Genomic DNA, 15,126 nt, shown 5'->3' with positions numbered 1-15,126 from the left:
TACATCTATCAATCACGCAATACAATAAACAACATCACGATGATATATGGGAATATAACTGTAAATACTAAATATTAAACATTATTGTGCAGCACGTAAGATCGACAGCGCACAGTGTGCTTTGAGGTAGGAGCCAAAAAGGGTGTAGTTTGTGTGTGTGAGCACCCGTGTGTATACCTATGAGCATGGACGCGCTTGTTTTTAAAAGGTTCCTTCATGTAATGATCTGCTAGAGGGTGTGGGGGGGCCACAGCCCCGTCCTCCAGGGCATGAAGCAGGTATGGAGGAGATCAAGACTCCAGACATCCAGAGGCCCCCAGAACACAAGAGACCAAGGAAGACCAACAGAGGGGCAGCTGAGCCACTGTCCCAGAAAGAGCTGAGGAGAGTCCCAGATGAGGGGTCACTCAGCAACCGCAGAGCAGAAGCCAGGGGGGGTTGCAGTGACGTGCCCGTGAGCTCCGCCGGCAGCCAGCTGTGCCAGAGTGACCGAGCCCCAGGCTGAGAGGCCTAGGGCACCCCACCCCCGAAGGGGCCTGAGCGAGCCCTAGGCTCCAGGCCCCAACAAGCAGCCACCAGGAGTGAGCCGGTGTGTACCTGGACGCCCATCCCCGGACACAAAGAACCACCAACGCACCGATGTCTGGCTCCAAACTCCAGACCCCAATCGGACGGCCAACTTCTCCTCCCAGCCCACCCGCTCCAGCAGGCTACAGAGAACGGGAGTGTGTGAAGACTCCAAACCTCCCTCCGCCCGCTCATATGTAGTGTTGATGCATGTGTGTTCTACGGTGTATTTAAAACCCAGGAGGGCATGGAGCTACCTGCCAGAGGGAAGAAGGTAAGCGCATAGCCCCTCCTGAGAGCCCTCAATGTCTCAATTTAAAATTGAGAGGTGGGCAACGACGCCAGGGGTGAGGTTGTACACCCTGAGGGTCTTTTGGAAACCGTGTAGCGTGCCCACCCCCAAGATCCTATATGTATGTGTAATGAGAGTGTGAGTAATGTGAATGTCTAAGTTGTGGGATAAAATTGAGGCACAAGAAGCCAGAAGGGGACAGAGGGGGGGATACCTCCCCTGCACCCTGGTGACACACCTTTACCCCAAGGCCCTGCATGTGTGGGTGATTGTGGTGGAGCGGGAAGAGGGAGGCAGCTGGAGATGGGGAAGGAAGGAAGGGAGGGGCAAGTGACCCCTCCCTAGGGCCAGCTCCCGCGCTGACCCCAGTAGGCACCCCCATACTCCACAACCCGCCAGGGAAAGGGGGGCCCAGGCCCATCCGGACCGGGGCCTAGTGCAGCAGCACCGCCCGGCCCCACAGAGCCCGGGACAGCCCACCCGACCCCACCACAGAGAAAACTGCACCTACCCCATCATCCACTCATCTTCCAGACTACACAAGACAATAGACGCCCAGGTTGAGATCTTCCTCCACCTCTCCTGTATCTCCCCCTCCTACAGAGTGAGTTCCTGAAGAGAGGAGACCTCCTGCAAGATCCCCACCAGTTGAAGAGCCCCCCAGGTGGCTCAATGAGCTGGCGGAACCCTGCGCCAGGGCTGGGCCCCCATACACCCACCCGCCCACAACCCCAGCAACACACCAACCGGGACCCAAGCCCTCGAGGCCCGGCCAGGGCCCCAGCCCAGAGACGGAGCACCCCCAGAACTTCACGCCCGTCCCGGACCCACCCAGGGGCAGCCAGGCTACCAGGTCAGTAACCCACGTCCGTCAGCACAGACCCTCCCCTAGCCCCGCTGAACGCAGCCACGAGGAAACCGTCACCTAAGAGCCAACAGAGCCCTTAATAGGCCATGACCGCTACCCCGGGTTGAGCCCCCCAAGGAAGATGCTCCTGGGGAACCCCCGACACCCTAAGCCTGTCCCTACCACCACATCAATCACAACAGCGAAGGTGGGATCAAACTATGCCCCCCCACCGCCACTAGGTGATGGAGCTGATCAACGGAGCCCAGAGCAATTGATCTGATGTGGTTAGAAATAAGATTATTCTTATTTTTCCAGTTCATGAGGACAGTTTTCTTGGCTATATTCTTTTCTGTAGTGACATTATCTAAGCTGCCCAAGTCTTCACATATCTCGCACCAAAACTTCTGAACTGGTGGACAGAACCAAAGAGCGTGGATATAGTTGTCCGGTGAATTGGTTTGGCAGTGTGAACAGTTGTTGGTAGACGTAAAGCCCATCTTGAACATCCGATGACCTGTATAGTGCACTCTATGTAGTATTTTGTATTGAATTAATTGAAGACTGGGATTTCTAATTAAATGAAAGGCTTTTAAGCATATCTGAGACCAGAAGTTTTGGTCTAAGTTAACTGATAAATCCACTTCCCATTTTGCAATTGATTCATCTGTTTTAGAAAGCATTCTGTATATTTTGGAAAGTAATTTTGGGGTTTTAGGAGTACGAAATTGTACCACACTTGGTGGCGTTTGTAGTTCAACTTGACCCGGTTTAAATTTCTTTTCTTTTTTACTAAATTATGAAAACATGAACATAAAAAAGAATTTGGCTTTAGTAGAGATTATGTGCATGCTGAAAAAAAGCTGTCAGCTCCTAACCTAATGTTAAAAAACTAAACTCACAAACATATACTGTATATCATAGGTGTCAAACTCTGGCCCGCAGGCCAAATTTGGCCCGCAGCCTAATTACATTTGGCCCGCGAAACCATACCAAATTACTATTAGAGCTGGCCTACTGGTATTATACAGCTAATATATATATTGTTTACTATTAAGCTTTGCTTGTTCCATATTCAGTTTTTCAGCAAAACTTGTTTGAGTCCATAAGAAAAGATTCATTCTTATATCTGGAGGAATAAATATATTTCAATAAATATTAACGTTAGCCCGTGACTTTGTTCCGGTTTTGAATTTTGGCCCACTGTGTATTTGAGTTTGGCACCCCTGCTTTATATTATAAAAGATGAATGTTGCTGTTGTGACTGATTTGTTTATGAACTCTCACATAATGCCCCAAGCTCACATCAATATCTTGATGTCTTTTTAAATCTGAGCATGCTCACAGGCTCTTGAAATAACACTCTCATGGTCAATCTTACTCTGCTTTATTTTTAATTTTCAAACGTTAATGGCATCATATTCACATTCTGGGTGGTGCTCTCACTTGGTGTTGGCTCTCTCTAGAGTATCATTTTGTGTTGCTGTTAGGACGCAGTGGTGTTTTTGTGTAGCTTATCTGTGTAGCCAGTTTAATTAAAAACTTATATCTAACATCTTATTTCATAGTATAATTTTCACATGCCCTAACTTGAAGCACTCTGTTGATTCACTCGCTAATTATAGTCACAGTATTCACTCACTATGTCTTTAGGGATTTGCTAGCTTGACTCGTAGCTGACTCACTAGCAGCATGGATTCTTCACCTGTACCTCCTGCACTTTCCTGCTCAGTGTGTGAGACGTCTAGTTACTCCTCAGCCTCCTTTAGTAAAATTGATACTTGTAATAAATGTAGCCTATTTGCAGCTCTGGGGGATTACTGAATTAGAGACTCGATGTCGCAGCTTTGAACAACCCGTAGCTAGCCAGGCCTCTGTAGCCGGTGCAGCTGAAGGTAGCATAGGCCCAGCATATTGTCCTGAGCAGCCAGGGAAACAGGATGGCTGGGTGACGGTGAGGAGGAAGCGTAGTCCTAAACAGAAGCTCCTGGTTCATGTATCTAACCATTTTTCCCCACTCGGTGACACACCTGCCAGGGATCAAACTCTGGTAATTGGTGATTCTGTTCTGAGACATTCGAAGGTAAAGACAGACAATTGTCCTCCAGAGACCAGAGCAGGTGACATTGAGGGAAATTTAACCAATGTCAGACTCTGTATTTTTCTCTGGTCCCCTCCCCAGTTGGACCAGGAGTGACATGTTTTGCCATGTGTTCTCCTTAAATTGCTGGCTGTCTGAGTGGTGTCCCAGAAACGATGTGGGCTTCATAGATAATTGGGAAATGTTGTGGAACTTTTAAATAACCTGCAACACATCCAGTGAGCGTTTTGAAATGGTTTAATAACATATTGCAATATGGAGAGAAACATCCCAGCCAAAACACTAGGATCATCTCTGAAATTTGGCCGCCACCCTAACATCTTTCAATTAATATATGAGAAAATAAATCTGCCACCACAGGTTCAGTTGAGAAGTTAACATGGGAGCTTGTCGTCTGTTGGGCTTGTTCTGAGGATGCACCTGGTTCCTTTTGCGCTATATGAAGAACCCCTGGGTGCTTTAGGTGACACATATTGCAATCCAAATGACTCCTACAATCTTTTTGATTGTATGGTCAACTTTCAGACAACCAAACAAAATCCCCCTTTCCTTGATAAAAGTCAACTTATCCTGATGCATTTTAGCTTTAAACTTCATACATTTCTACAAGAAATGATTACTCTGTGAAGAAAACAAGCAACTATGGAGGACAGTGGAGGTGGTCTTGTTTTTAGTTGATTGAGTTTTGACTCCTGGAACTGTGCTGAAATTTGTGGAAAAACTGGAACTTGAAACTTTAGAGCTCCCAGATTGTGAGTCTTGGATATTGTCAAACACTGGAAATGATGGTACTTTCACTTGTTTTATTGTAAAGGCAACCAGATAAGTGAACACTGCTCTGTAAACATTTCGTTCTGGCAGCGTATAAGCAACAACTCTCCATTTTTCAGTCAGTTTGTATGGGAGTTTCAAAACAATCATTCTCATGTTTAAAGGCAAATCCAGCTCCTTCATATAAACAGTTTGTTGTGTTAGATTTAGAACATCCTTGGAGAAAATGACTGAAGACCTTTCACATCTTCGCTTTTTATAGGTGTCCAGCTCATGATCTTCATGTGTGCAGAGGCAATTTTACTTTCATTTCCAAAATGTTCTTCAGGAAGATGTTTAGTTCTGGAATAGCCCTGCTCAGGAAGTAAATACTGACAACTATGCACCAAGTCTTTAGGCTGCCCCCTAATGAACTACTCTAAAAAGTGCAAACAGTCACTCCAGTTATCAGTTTTAGCTTCTGCTACCGTTTTCAAAGGCATTCATAAATAATCTATACTGTAAAGGGTCTCCATCAAACACAAGGATGTTTCTGGCTGGGAGGACAGAAGATAAGTTTTGTTTTACAAGTAGAGTAGCAATGTCATTTTGTCTTTGCATGTTGTTAACAATCTCATTCTGAGAGTTCTCAGTCAAAGTAGGAGATTGAAGCTGTGTTTGCTGCGTCGCTTGAGCTGAAGCATCAACCTTTACCATCATCTCACCATCTGAGGTTATTTTTGACTTTGCTTGGGTATGATGGCTTGTGATTCAGATGCAGTATTTATTACAGAGTGATCTCTTTCTATTGGAACAAATGTACCAGCATAAGGATTTAACCTAGGCATTTCCTGTACGTGCCCTCTTTCAAAATAAGAGTTTGTTCCATCAGATCATTTAGAGCCACAAACTGAGTTTATTTTTAAGACATGAAGCTTTCCAAGTCTAATTTCTCATTTTCTTTTCCTCTTGAACTTCAATAAAAAATGTAATTTTTTTTGGTAGTTTTGTTTTTTAATGCTGCAACTTGCTCCATGAGCACTGCCTTGTCAGCAGCAGCTTTAAGGTGTAAAGAAGATATTGATGAAATTCGAGTTTGAAAATCTGGATGAACATCAACAGCGTTACTGTTGTGTTCAGTTTATGGATCGTCTGCTTCCTGCAACCAAACTTTTACATTGTCCATAAAAACAAAGAATGCTGTCACCTTGGACTGAAAATACACAGTTAACCTTTTTACTTCTTCTGGCAGTTGCAAACTTAAGGATTCTTGCAAATCATTTGCATCATGGTAGCATTTAATAAACTTAACAAATTCACAAGACACTTCATTGACATTTTTATGTGATGTCATTAATGCAGAGATTTTCTCCACCTACTTTGAGTCTTGTTTATATTTTGAACTCGAACTTGAACTAAGACATTTGTCGATATATCTCACAAAATAGTGCATATTCTGTGAATCTCGGGCAACTCGACTTATGTGAAGTGTTTTCAGCTGGGCGTGTACCTGGAGTTGAGTGACCGATGCATGAAACTATACATTTTTAGACATAAGTTGTAACAGCCGCCATTTTCTTTGTGAGTATTTATTTCACGGCGTGCTGTGGGGAAAAGCCTGTTCTAACGTTTGAGTCTGAGGTTTATTTTGAGCACCTGGCGGCTCTTTTTTCCTTCTCATACGTAAACTCTCTCCACACTCTTTCATGTGATTCTTGTGTAGGTGGTAGAAGAGGGGGGGGGAAATGACCATAAACGCTGTATTTTGCGACACCATGAAACAAACGATAGCGTATAATATGAAACGATTGATGTATTAATGTCATCATATTGCACAGCCCTAATCGACAAACATGTCTTCTTTTAACAGCTGTTGATTCCATGGAGCAAACATTTCCACAACACGTGTCAGCATATTTCAGTTAGCTATCCAATTATGTATCAATTTGGGACATCAACTCAGTTCATCAGTCTTTGTAGTGAAAATATTTTTTCAAACTCTTAATAGCTTCACCGTTTTCCTTTACAGCATAAACAATAATATCACTCACCAGTTTTGATGAATGAGTGGCGTGTTAATCCAGGCCTCAAGCAGCAAGTCCGTTTAAATTCCCCAAAAGACGATCCAATAACTTTAGTCCGATGGTGATCCTTGAGATCCATAAATCAAAATAACCAAAACATGAAAGTTGCGTTTTACGGTTTATTTATCCAGTTTGGCGAGCAGTAAACAAAGATTCATTATATGTTGTTTCCTGCTGCTTCTCCTGGTGTGATTTTAAAAACAAACAAACAAACAGAAAAAACGTAGGCCCACCCCAGTGTATGCTGGTCCCATACCAGTCCCTTTGTTTATAGAATTCAATTCTATTTCAATTTCAATTCAATTTTATTTATATAGCGCCAAATCACAACAAATGTCGCCTCAAGGCGCTTCATAGATACAGAGAAAAGCCCAACAATCATATGACCCCCTATGAGCAAGCACTTTGGCGACAGTGGGAAGGAAAAACTCCCTTTTAACAGGAAGAAACCTCCGGCAGAACCAGGCTCAGGGAGGGGCGGCCATCTGCTGCGACCGGTTGGGGTGAGAGAAGGAAGAGAGGATAAAAGACATGCTGTGGAAGAGAGACAGAGATTAATAACAGATACGATTCAATACAGAGAGGTCTGTTAACACATAGTGAGTGAGAAAGGTGACTGGAAAGGAAAAACTCAATGCATCATGGGAATCCCCCGGCAGCCTACATCTATTGCAGCATAACTAAGGGAGGATTCAGGGTCACCTGGTCCAGCCCTAACTATATGCTTTAGCAAAAAGGAAAGTTTTAAGCCTAATCTTAAAAGTAGAGACAGTGTCTGTCTCCCGAATCCAAACTGGAAGCTGGTTCCACAGAAGAGGGGCCTGAAAACTGAAGGCTCTCCCTCCCATTCTACTTTTAAATACTCTAGGAACAACAAGTAGGCCTGCAGAGCGAGAGCGAAGTGCTCTAATAGGGTGATATGGTACTACAAGGTCATTAAGATAAGATGGGGCCTGATTATTTAAGACCTTGTATGTGAGGAGCAGGATTTTGAATTCAATTCTGGATTTAACAGGAAGCCAATGAAGGGAAGCCAAAACAGGAGAAATATGCTCTCTCTTTCTAGTCCCTGTCAGTACTCTTGCTGCAGCATTTTGGATTAACTGAAGGCTTTTCAGTGAGTTTTTTGGACATCCTGATAATAATGAATTGCAGTCGTCCAGCCTGGAAGTAATAAATGCATGAACTAGTTTTTTAGCGTCACTCTGAGACAGGATATTTCTAATTTTAGAGATGTTGCGCAAATGGAAGAACGCAGTCTTACATATTTGTTTAATATGTGCATTGAAGGACATATCCTGGTCAAAAATGACTCCAAGGTTCCTCACAGTGTTACTGGAGGCCAAGGTAATGCCATCCAGAGTAAGAATCTGGTTAGATACCAAATTTCTAAGCTTTTCAGCGCCGAGTACAATGACCTCAGTTTTATCTGAGTTAAGAAGCAGAAAGTTAGTGGCCATCCAAGTCTTTATGTCTTTAAGACATTCCTGCAGTTTAACTAATTGGTGTGTGTTATCTGGCTTCATGGACAGATAGAGCTGGGTGTCATCTGCATAGCAGTGAAAATGTATGCTATGTCTTCTAATGATGCTGCCTAGGGGAAGCATGTATAATGCAAACAGAATTGGTCCTAGCACTGAACCCTGTGGAACTCCATAATTAACCTCAGTGTGTGAAGAGGACTCTCCATTTACATGCACAAATTGGAGTCTATTAGATAGATATGATACAAACCACTGCAGTGCAATACCTGTAATACCTACAGCATGTTCTAATCGCTCTAATAGAATATTATGGTCAACAGTATCGAATGCTGCACTAAGGTCAAGAAGGACAAGCACAGAGATGAGTCCACTGTCAGAGGCCATAAGAAGATCATTTGTAACCTTCACTAAAGCTGTTTCTGTGCTGTGATGAGCTCTGAAACCTGACTGAAACTCTTCAAATAAACCATTCCTCTGCAGATGATCTGTTAGCTGTTTGACAACTACTCTTTCAAGGATTTTTGATATGAAAGGAAGGTTGGAGATTGGCCTATAATTAGCTAAGACTGCTGGGTCTAGAGATGGCTTTTTGAGTAAAGGTTTAACTGCAGCCACCTTGAAGGCCTGTGGTACATAGCCGATTATTAGAGATAGGTTGATCATATATAAGATCCAAGAATTAATCAATGGCAGGACTTCTTTGAGCAGTTTTGTAGGAATGGGGTCTAAAAGACACGTTGATGGTTTGGAGGAAGTAATTATTGAAGTTAACTCAGAAAGATCGATTGGAAAAAAAGAGTCTAACTTAACATCAATGGAACTAAGAGTAGCTGTAGATAATATTACATCTGTGGGATGATTATTGGTAATTTTTTCTCTAATGATAAAAATTTTATTTGTGAAGAAGTTCATGAAGTCATCACTAGTTAACGTTAAAGGGATGGTTGGCTCAAAAGAGCTCTGACTTTTTGTCAGCCTGGCTACAGTGCTGAAGAGAAACCTGGGGTTGTTCTTATTTTCTTCAATCAGTGATGAGTAGTAAGCTGTTCTGGCTTTGCGGAGGGCTTTCTTATAAAGCAACAAACTATCTCTCCAGGCTAAATGATGATCCTCTAAATTTGTGACACGCCATTTCCTCTCCAGATTATGAGTCATCTGCTTTAGGGTACGTGTTTGAGAATTATACCACGGGGTCAGGTACTTCTGATTAGAGACCTTAGTTTTCACTGGAGCTACAGTATCCAGAGTCGTACGTAGTGAGGAGGTGAAATTATTAACAAGATAATCGACCTCTGTTGGGGTAGCGTTCAGATAGCTGCTCTGCTCTGTGTTGGTACAGGGCATTGACGATGATAACAGTGGGTGGGCTATATTCTTAAACTTAGTTACAGCGCTTTCAGAAAGACATCTACTTTGATAAAGTCCACTCTCCACTGCTGCGTAATCAATTATTGTAAATGTAAATGTTATCAAGAAATGATCAGACAGGAGAGGGTTTTCAGGAAACACTGTTAAATGTTCAGTTTCTATGCCATATGTTAAAACAAGATCTAGAGTGTGATTAAAGTGGTGGGTGGGTTCTTTTACATTTTGAGAGAAACCAATTGAGTCTAACAACAGATTAAATGCCATGTTGAGGCTGTCATTTTTAGCATCTACATGGATGTTAAAATCACCCACAATAATTATTTTATCTGAGCTCAGAACTAAATCAGATATAAAGTCTGAGAAATCAGACAGAAACTCTGTGTAAGGCCCAGGTGGACGATAGATGATAACAAGTAAGACTGGTTTCTGAGTTTCACAGCTGGGGTGGACAATGTTAAGCATCAGGCTTTCAAATGAATTAAAAGTCTGTCTTGGTCTTTCATTAATTAATAGACTGGTGTGAAAAATTGCTGCCACACCGCCCCCTCGACCTGTGCTTCGAGATTTCTGGTAGTTAGAATGACTCGGGGGTGTTGATTCATTTAAACTAACATAATCATCCTGCTGCAACCAGGTTTCTGTAAGGCAGAGTAAATCAATTTGTTGATCAATTATTAAGTCATGTACTAACAGAGACTTGGAGGAGAGAGACCTAATATTTAATAATCCACATTTCACTGTTTTACTTTTTGGTTCAGATGTGGATACTGTATTGTTCTTTCTTTGTGATTGTTTATGTTTAAGTTGTTTGTTGCTGGTTTTTAGTTTGTTTTTTGTCTTTTTGGAAGCTGACACAGTCTCTATGGAGATGGGTTTTTGGGGGGGTAGCAGGAGGAGAGAAGCTGCAGAGAGGCGTGTAAGACTGCAACTCTGCTTCCTGGTCCCAACTCTGGATAGTCATATTTTGAGGGGTTTAATAAATTTGTCCATATTTCTAGAAATGAGAGCTGCTCCATCCAAAGTGGGATGGATGCCATCTCTCCTAACAAGACCAGGTTTCCTCCAGAAGGTTTGCCAATTATCTATGAAGCCCACATCGTTTCTGGGACACCACTCAGACAGCCAGCAATTTAAGGAGAACATGCGGCTAAACATGTCACTCCTGGTCTGATTGGGGAGGGGACCAGAGAAAACTACAGAGTCCGACATTGTTTTGGCAAAGTTGCACACCGATTCAATATTGATTTTAGTGACCTCCGATTGACGTAACCGGGTGTCATTACTGCCGACGTGAATTATAATTTTATTGAATTTACGTTTACCCTTAGCCAGCAGTTTTAAATTTCCTTCAATGTCGCCTGCTCTGGCCCCTGGAAGACAATTGACTATGGTTGCCGGTGTCTCTAGCTTCACATGTCTGAGAACAGAATCACCAATTACCAGAGTTTGACCCCCAGCGGGTGTGTCGCCGAGTGGGGAAAAACGGTTAGACACATGAACGGGTTGGTGGTGTACCTGGGGCTTCTGTTTAGGACTACGCTTCCTTCTCACCGTTACCCAGCCTTTCCCCAGCTGCTTGGAGTCTGCCGGGGAACAGCTAGCGGGGCCTACGCTATCTTCGGCTGCACCAGCTACAGGGGCCTGGCTAGCTAAGGGTGAGAGCAGGGTGCAAAGCCGAGTCTCCAGTTCAGTAATTCTGGCCTCCAGAGCTGCAAATATGCTACATTTGTTACAGATATCATTACTGCTAAAGGAGGCCGAGGAGTAACTAAACATCTGACACAATGAGCAAGAAAGTGCAGAAGGGACAGGTGAAGTAGCCATGGTGCTAACGGGTCGGCTACGAGCTAAGCTAGCGAAATAGTACAGAGACAGTGAGTGAATACTTTGGCTATAAATTAGGTAGTGATTACACAGAAAGTGTGCTTCGGATGAAGCACGTGAAGATTATACTGTGAAAAAAGAATGTATTTAAAAGTTGTTAATTAAACTGCTAAGCAAATAAGCTACTCAGAAACACCACTGTGTTTGAGCAGGAACAGGAAGCGATACTATACCACAGAGCGAGCGAACACCAAGTGACCAAGTTCTAATTCCTGGGTGAGATGATAGAAAATGGCCCTACAGTTCTTTCTGGCTGACTTACACAGATAAACCAAATAAAAAATAAAAAAAATTAAGCATTTATTAACCTACAAATAAACCTTATAACCCCAGAAAATAAAGTAAACCAAGAACAAATTTCAAAATGATAAAATATATGATAAACAAGTGTTTACTCAATAGGTTAAACTAGTTTTTGAGTTCTAACACATCCACAGTGATTAGTTTTTGTGTCTTCTGACTTGTTTTCAGATGATGCTGCTCCGATTTGTGCATTCACATTATTAACAGCATTTCAGTTAATTCAATTTATTTATCTATTTATACAGCGACAAATCACAACAACAGTCACTTCAAGGCACTTTATATGGTAAGGTAGACCCTACAATAATACATACGGAGAAAACCCAACAATCATATGACCCCCTATGAGCAAGCACTTTGGTGACAGTGAGAAGGAAAAACTCCCTTTTAACAGGAAGGAACCTCCAGGAGAACCAGGCTTAGGGAGGGGCGGGGCCATGTGCTGCAACGGGACTGAAAACTGAAGGCTCTCCCTCCCATTCTACTTTTAAATACTCTAGGAACAACAAGTAGGCCTGCAGAGCGAGAGCGAAGTGCTCTAATAGGGTGATATGGTACTACAAGGTCATTAAGATAAGATGGGGCCTGATTATTTAAGACCTTGTATGTGAGGAGCAGGATTTTGAATTCAATTCTGGATTTAACAGGAAGCCAATGAAGGGAAGCCAGAACAGGAGAGATCTGCTCTCTCTTTCCAGTCCCTGTCAGGACTCTTGCTGCAGCATTTTGGATTAGCTGAAGGCTTTTCAGGGAGTTTTTTGGACATCCTGATAATGAATTGCAGTCGTCCAGCCTGGAAGTAATAAATGCATGAACTAGTTTTTCAGCATCACTCTGTCTCTCTATGTACTGTACTATATATAGCAGAGATGACAATAAAGTGTACTTTGACTTCAGCAGTGAGCAGGTGCATCGAGGGCTCTCGCGCTCACTTTTTGGAATTTCGAAAAAACATCGGTGCAAATTATAAGTCTGTAGCATAATGTCTGGTGTTTTTGTGTTTGTTGGTTTGTTTTTATTTTCTTTTATTTTGCGGGTTGGTTATTAGGATCTGCTCCAGCCAGCCAGTGAATCGCCTGCCGCCCCGCCCTCTCCTCCCTGTGCCGTAAGCAACAGTCACACCTTGCAAACAGAGGGCGCCCTTATTCCCAGAAAACCGATTGTTGTCTATGAAATTCCCAAAATGCGCTGGCACGATGTCGGTGCAGCATGAGTATGAGCAACTTTTTTTAGGAGATGCCCATGATGCCGCCCCCACCGCAACACCGCCCTGGGCAACCGCCCACTCTAGAGGACTAGGCATAGCACAGGGGGTTAGATCAAGGGGAAAGGAAAAGAAAGAAGAGGAAGTTCCCAAAGCCATCAGACCTTGGCATACCATTTCCCATGGAGCCACCAGGAGAGGCACACTGGGCGAGCCCCCACCATGTAGAACCTCAGACAACCAGATCCAGTGAGCACAGAAGAAGGAGAGAGGAGCAGGAAAGAAATGGGGAGAGAGACAAGGGGGCAACAGAACAGCCTCTTGTTAGAGGGAGGGGATGACATTAATGCCAGGCAGCCCGATCTGTGATTATTTTGGTGGTATTTAATTAGTAGTTGTTGTTGGTGGTGTTGTTGTTTTAAATCACATTCTAATAGTCTGAGGGTTAAGGTCACTGATGATGACTGAGACTTTTTAGGGTTAACCTTCAAAGAAATTCACTTAATTTAAAACAAAAGTTTCTCCTTTTATAACCTTCCACAGTTTTTCCTGAGTCTTTATATAATTGTGTCAAACAATCATGAGCTCAGTATTGACTAAAACTGCCATAATTAAGAGACCCGTTATACAATATATCACTTAAAGTGATTTAAAATATGCATATTATGCATATTTTTCAGTGCTTTTCTAAAACCTGAAATGTTTTGTTAGGACTAGGCTGTAAACATCCTTCTTACTAAACAGGTCACTGAAAAGACCTGCACTGTCACCTGTACTGCTCACAGGTTACAGGAAGAGAAAGCAGCTTCATCGTCAGCCTCTAAACTGCTATGAGAGTCAGACTCTTACTGAGGCTCTCAGACTCTGTTTTAATGATGCAGTTGTAAGAGGAGGAATGAGTCCATATGAAGTGACATGAAAGACATTTCTTCTGTGAAATCACTCAAACACACTCACAGTAATCTCATACACTTCACAATAATTTAGTGATGAATTTAGAAAAAGCTGGTGTGACACAATTGTTAAAGACATAAAAAGACATCCTCAGGAAATAAGATCATGACAAACAATTATATGTTCTAAACCACAAGTGAAAAGAAAACAAACTCATTGAGCTAAATGTACCACTGAATGTTTTAGTGATAACTTGGCAGATTAGATGGAGGGAAAAAATGTAAAAACCCAGCAATGTTACAGTCACACATGTGGAAGAAAATAAGGGCACTAATACGGGGGATACAATTTTGGTTCTACTGTTTTTATTTTTCAATTAAAATTATAATGAAGCTAAAAGATAGGACACTGTCTGACTCTAATAATTTGTTATGATGATGATGAAAATTATATTAATCCAATTTGAAGATTTTGGATTGCAGGATAATATAAACCTGTAATTATTCATTCTACACGTTTCAATGAGGTGATAAAGATGTTTGTCCAGATGAAGCTTCCATGAAAATGCAACTAAGACAAAGTTAGAGTGTCACACGTAACTCTTCTCCATACGCCACACAAGATGGTTAATTTGGGTAGCAGCCCTTTTACTTGCCACACACAAATACACTGTGGTTTTTGCTCATTCAGCCTGGGACACAGAAACTCCCCTGGTGGCTCACTGCTGCCTTCTGCTTCTCCGCTTCTCACTGACAACAAAAAACACAAGTCCACGTTAATCCCCTGCCCAGGCACACCTGCTCTTCGCTCCAGCCCGTGAGCACACTGCATCACCCCTCCTCTGCAGCAGGTCAGAGACCACGCCCCCGCCACACAGAGGGTTGTTGTTGTTTTTTTAAGTACCTACTTAGTCAAGATTCCAAGCAAGTGTCAAAAATGTGATGTCAACAGAATGGATGCCACTGATTGGCTAGTCAATGGCATCACCCACTAAGACGTGAGAACATCTCCTTCACAGAATTATCTATGCTGACATCACTCAGGTCGCTGTTTAAACCTGCTGCTTGTTGCTGACATGTAGTCACAGTTGGAATTTTTTTTCTCTTCTTCTTCAGGGCTCCCTATATGGGCTGCTGCACTCATCGGTGTTATTGGTGTTATTGTTGGTGTTGTGGCTGGGCTTACAATTAAAAAACACTGTGTGAAGAAAGGTGAGTTTTACTACTGTACTATAATATCACAAATTCTTCATGACTCCCTGATGTTAGGTCTTAACCTTTTGATTTATGTCAAAGAAGATAAATACTTTGTTTGCTCCATTCAGTGGGTGACCTGTGTAGTTGTGTGC

General features: G+C 42.7%; 1 protein-coding gene and 1 pseudogene across 1 annotated transcript in view; one reads left to right on the top strand and one right to left on the bottom strand.

Annotated features, from left to right (window-relative positions):
* Positions 1 to 15,126, top strand: part of LOC146517789 (neuroglian-like) — an 88,311-nt gene that overhangs the window by 8,445 nt on the left and 64,740 nt on the right. The window lies entirely within an intron of this gene.
* Positions 4,791 to 6,010, bottom strand: LOC146517791 (uncharacterized; annotated as a pseudogene).

Source organism: Neolamprologus multifasciatus, chromosome 5, assembly GCF_963576455.1.
Source record: "Neolamprologus multifasciatus chromosome 5, fNeoMul1.2, whole genome shotgun sequence".
Taxonomy (NCBI): Eukaryota; Metazoa; Chordata; class Actinopteri; order Cichliformes; family Cichlidae; genus Neolamprologus; species Neolamprologus multifasciatus.
This window is presented reverse-complemented; position numbering and strand designations above follow the sequence as displayed.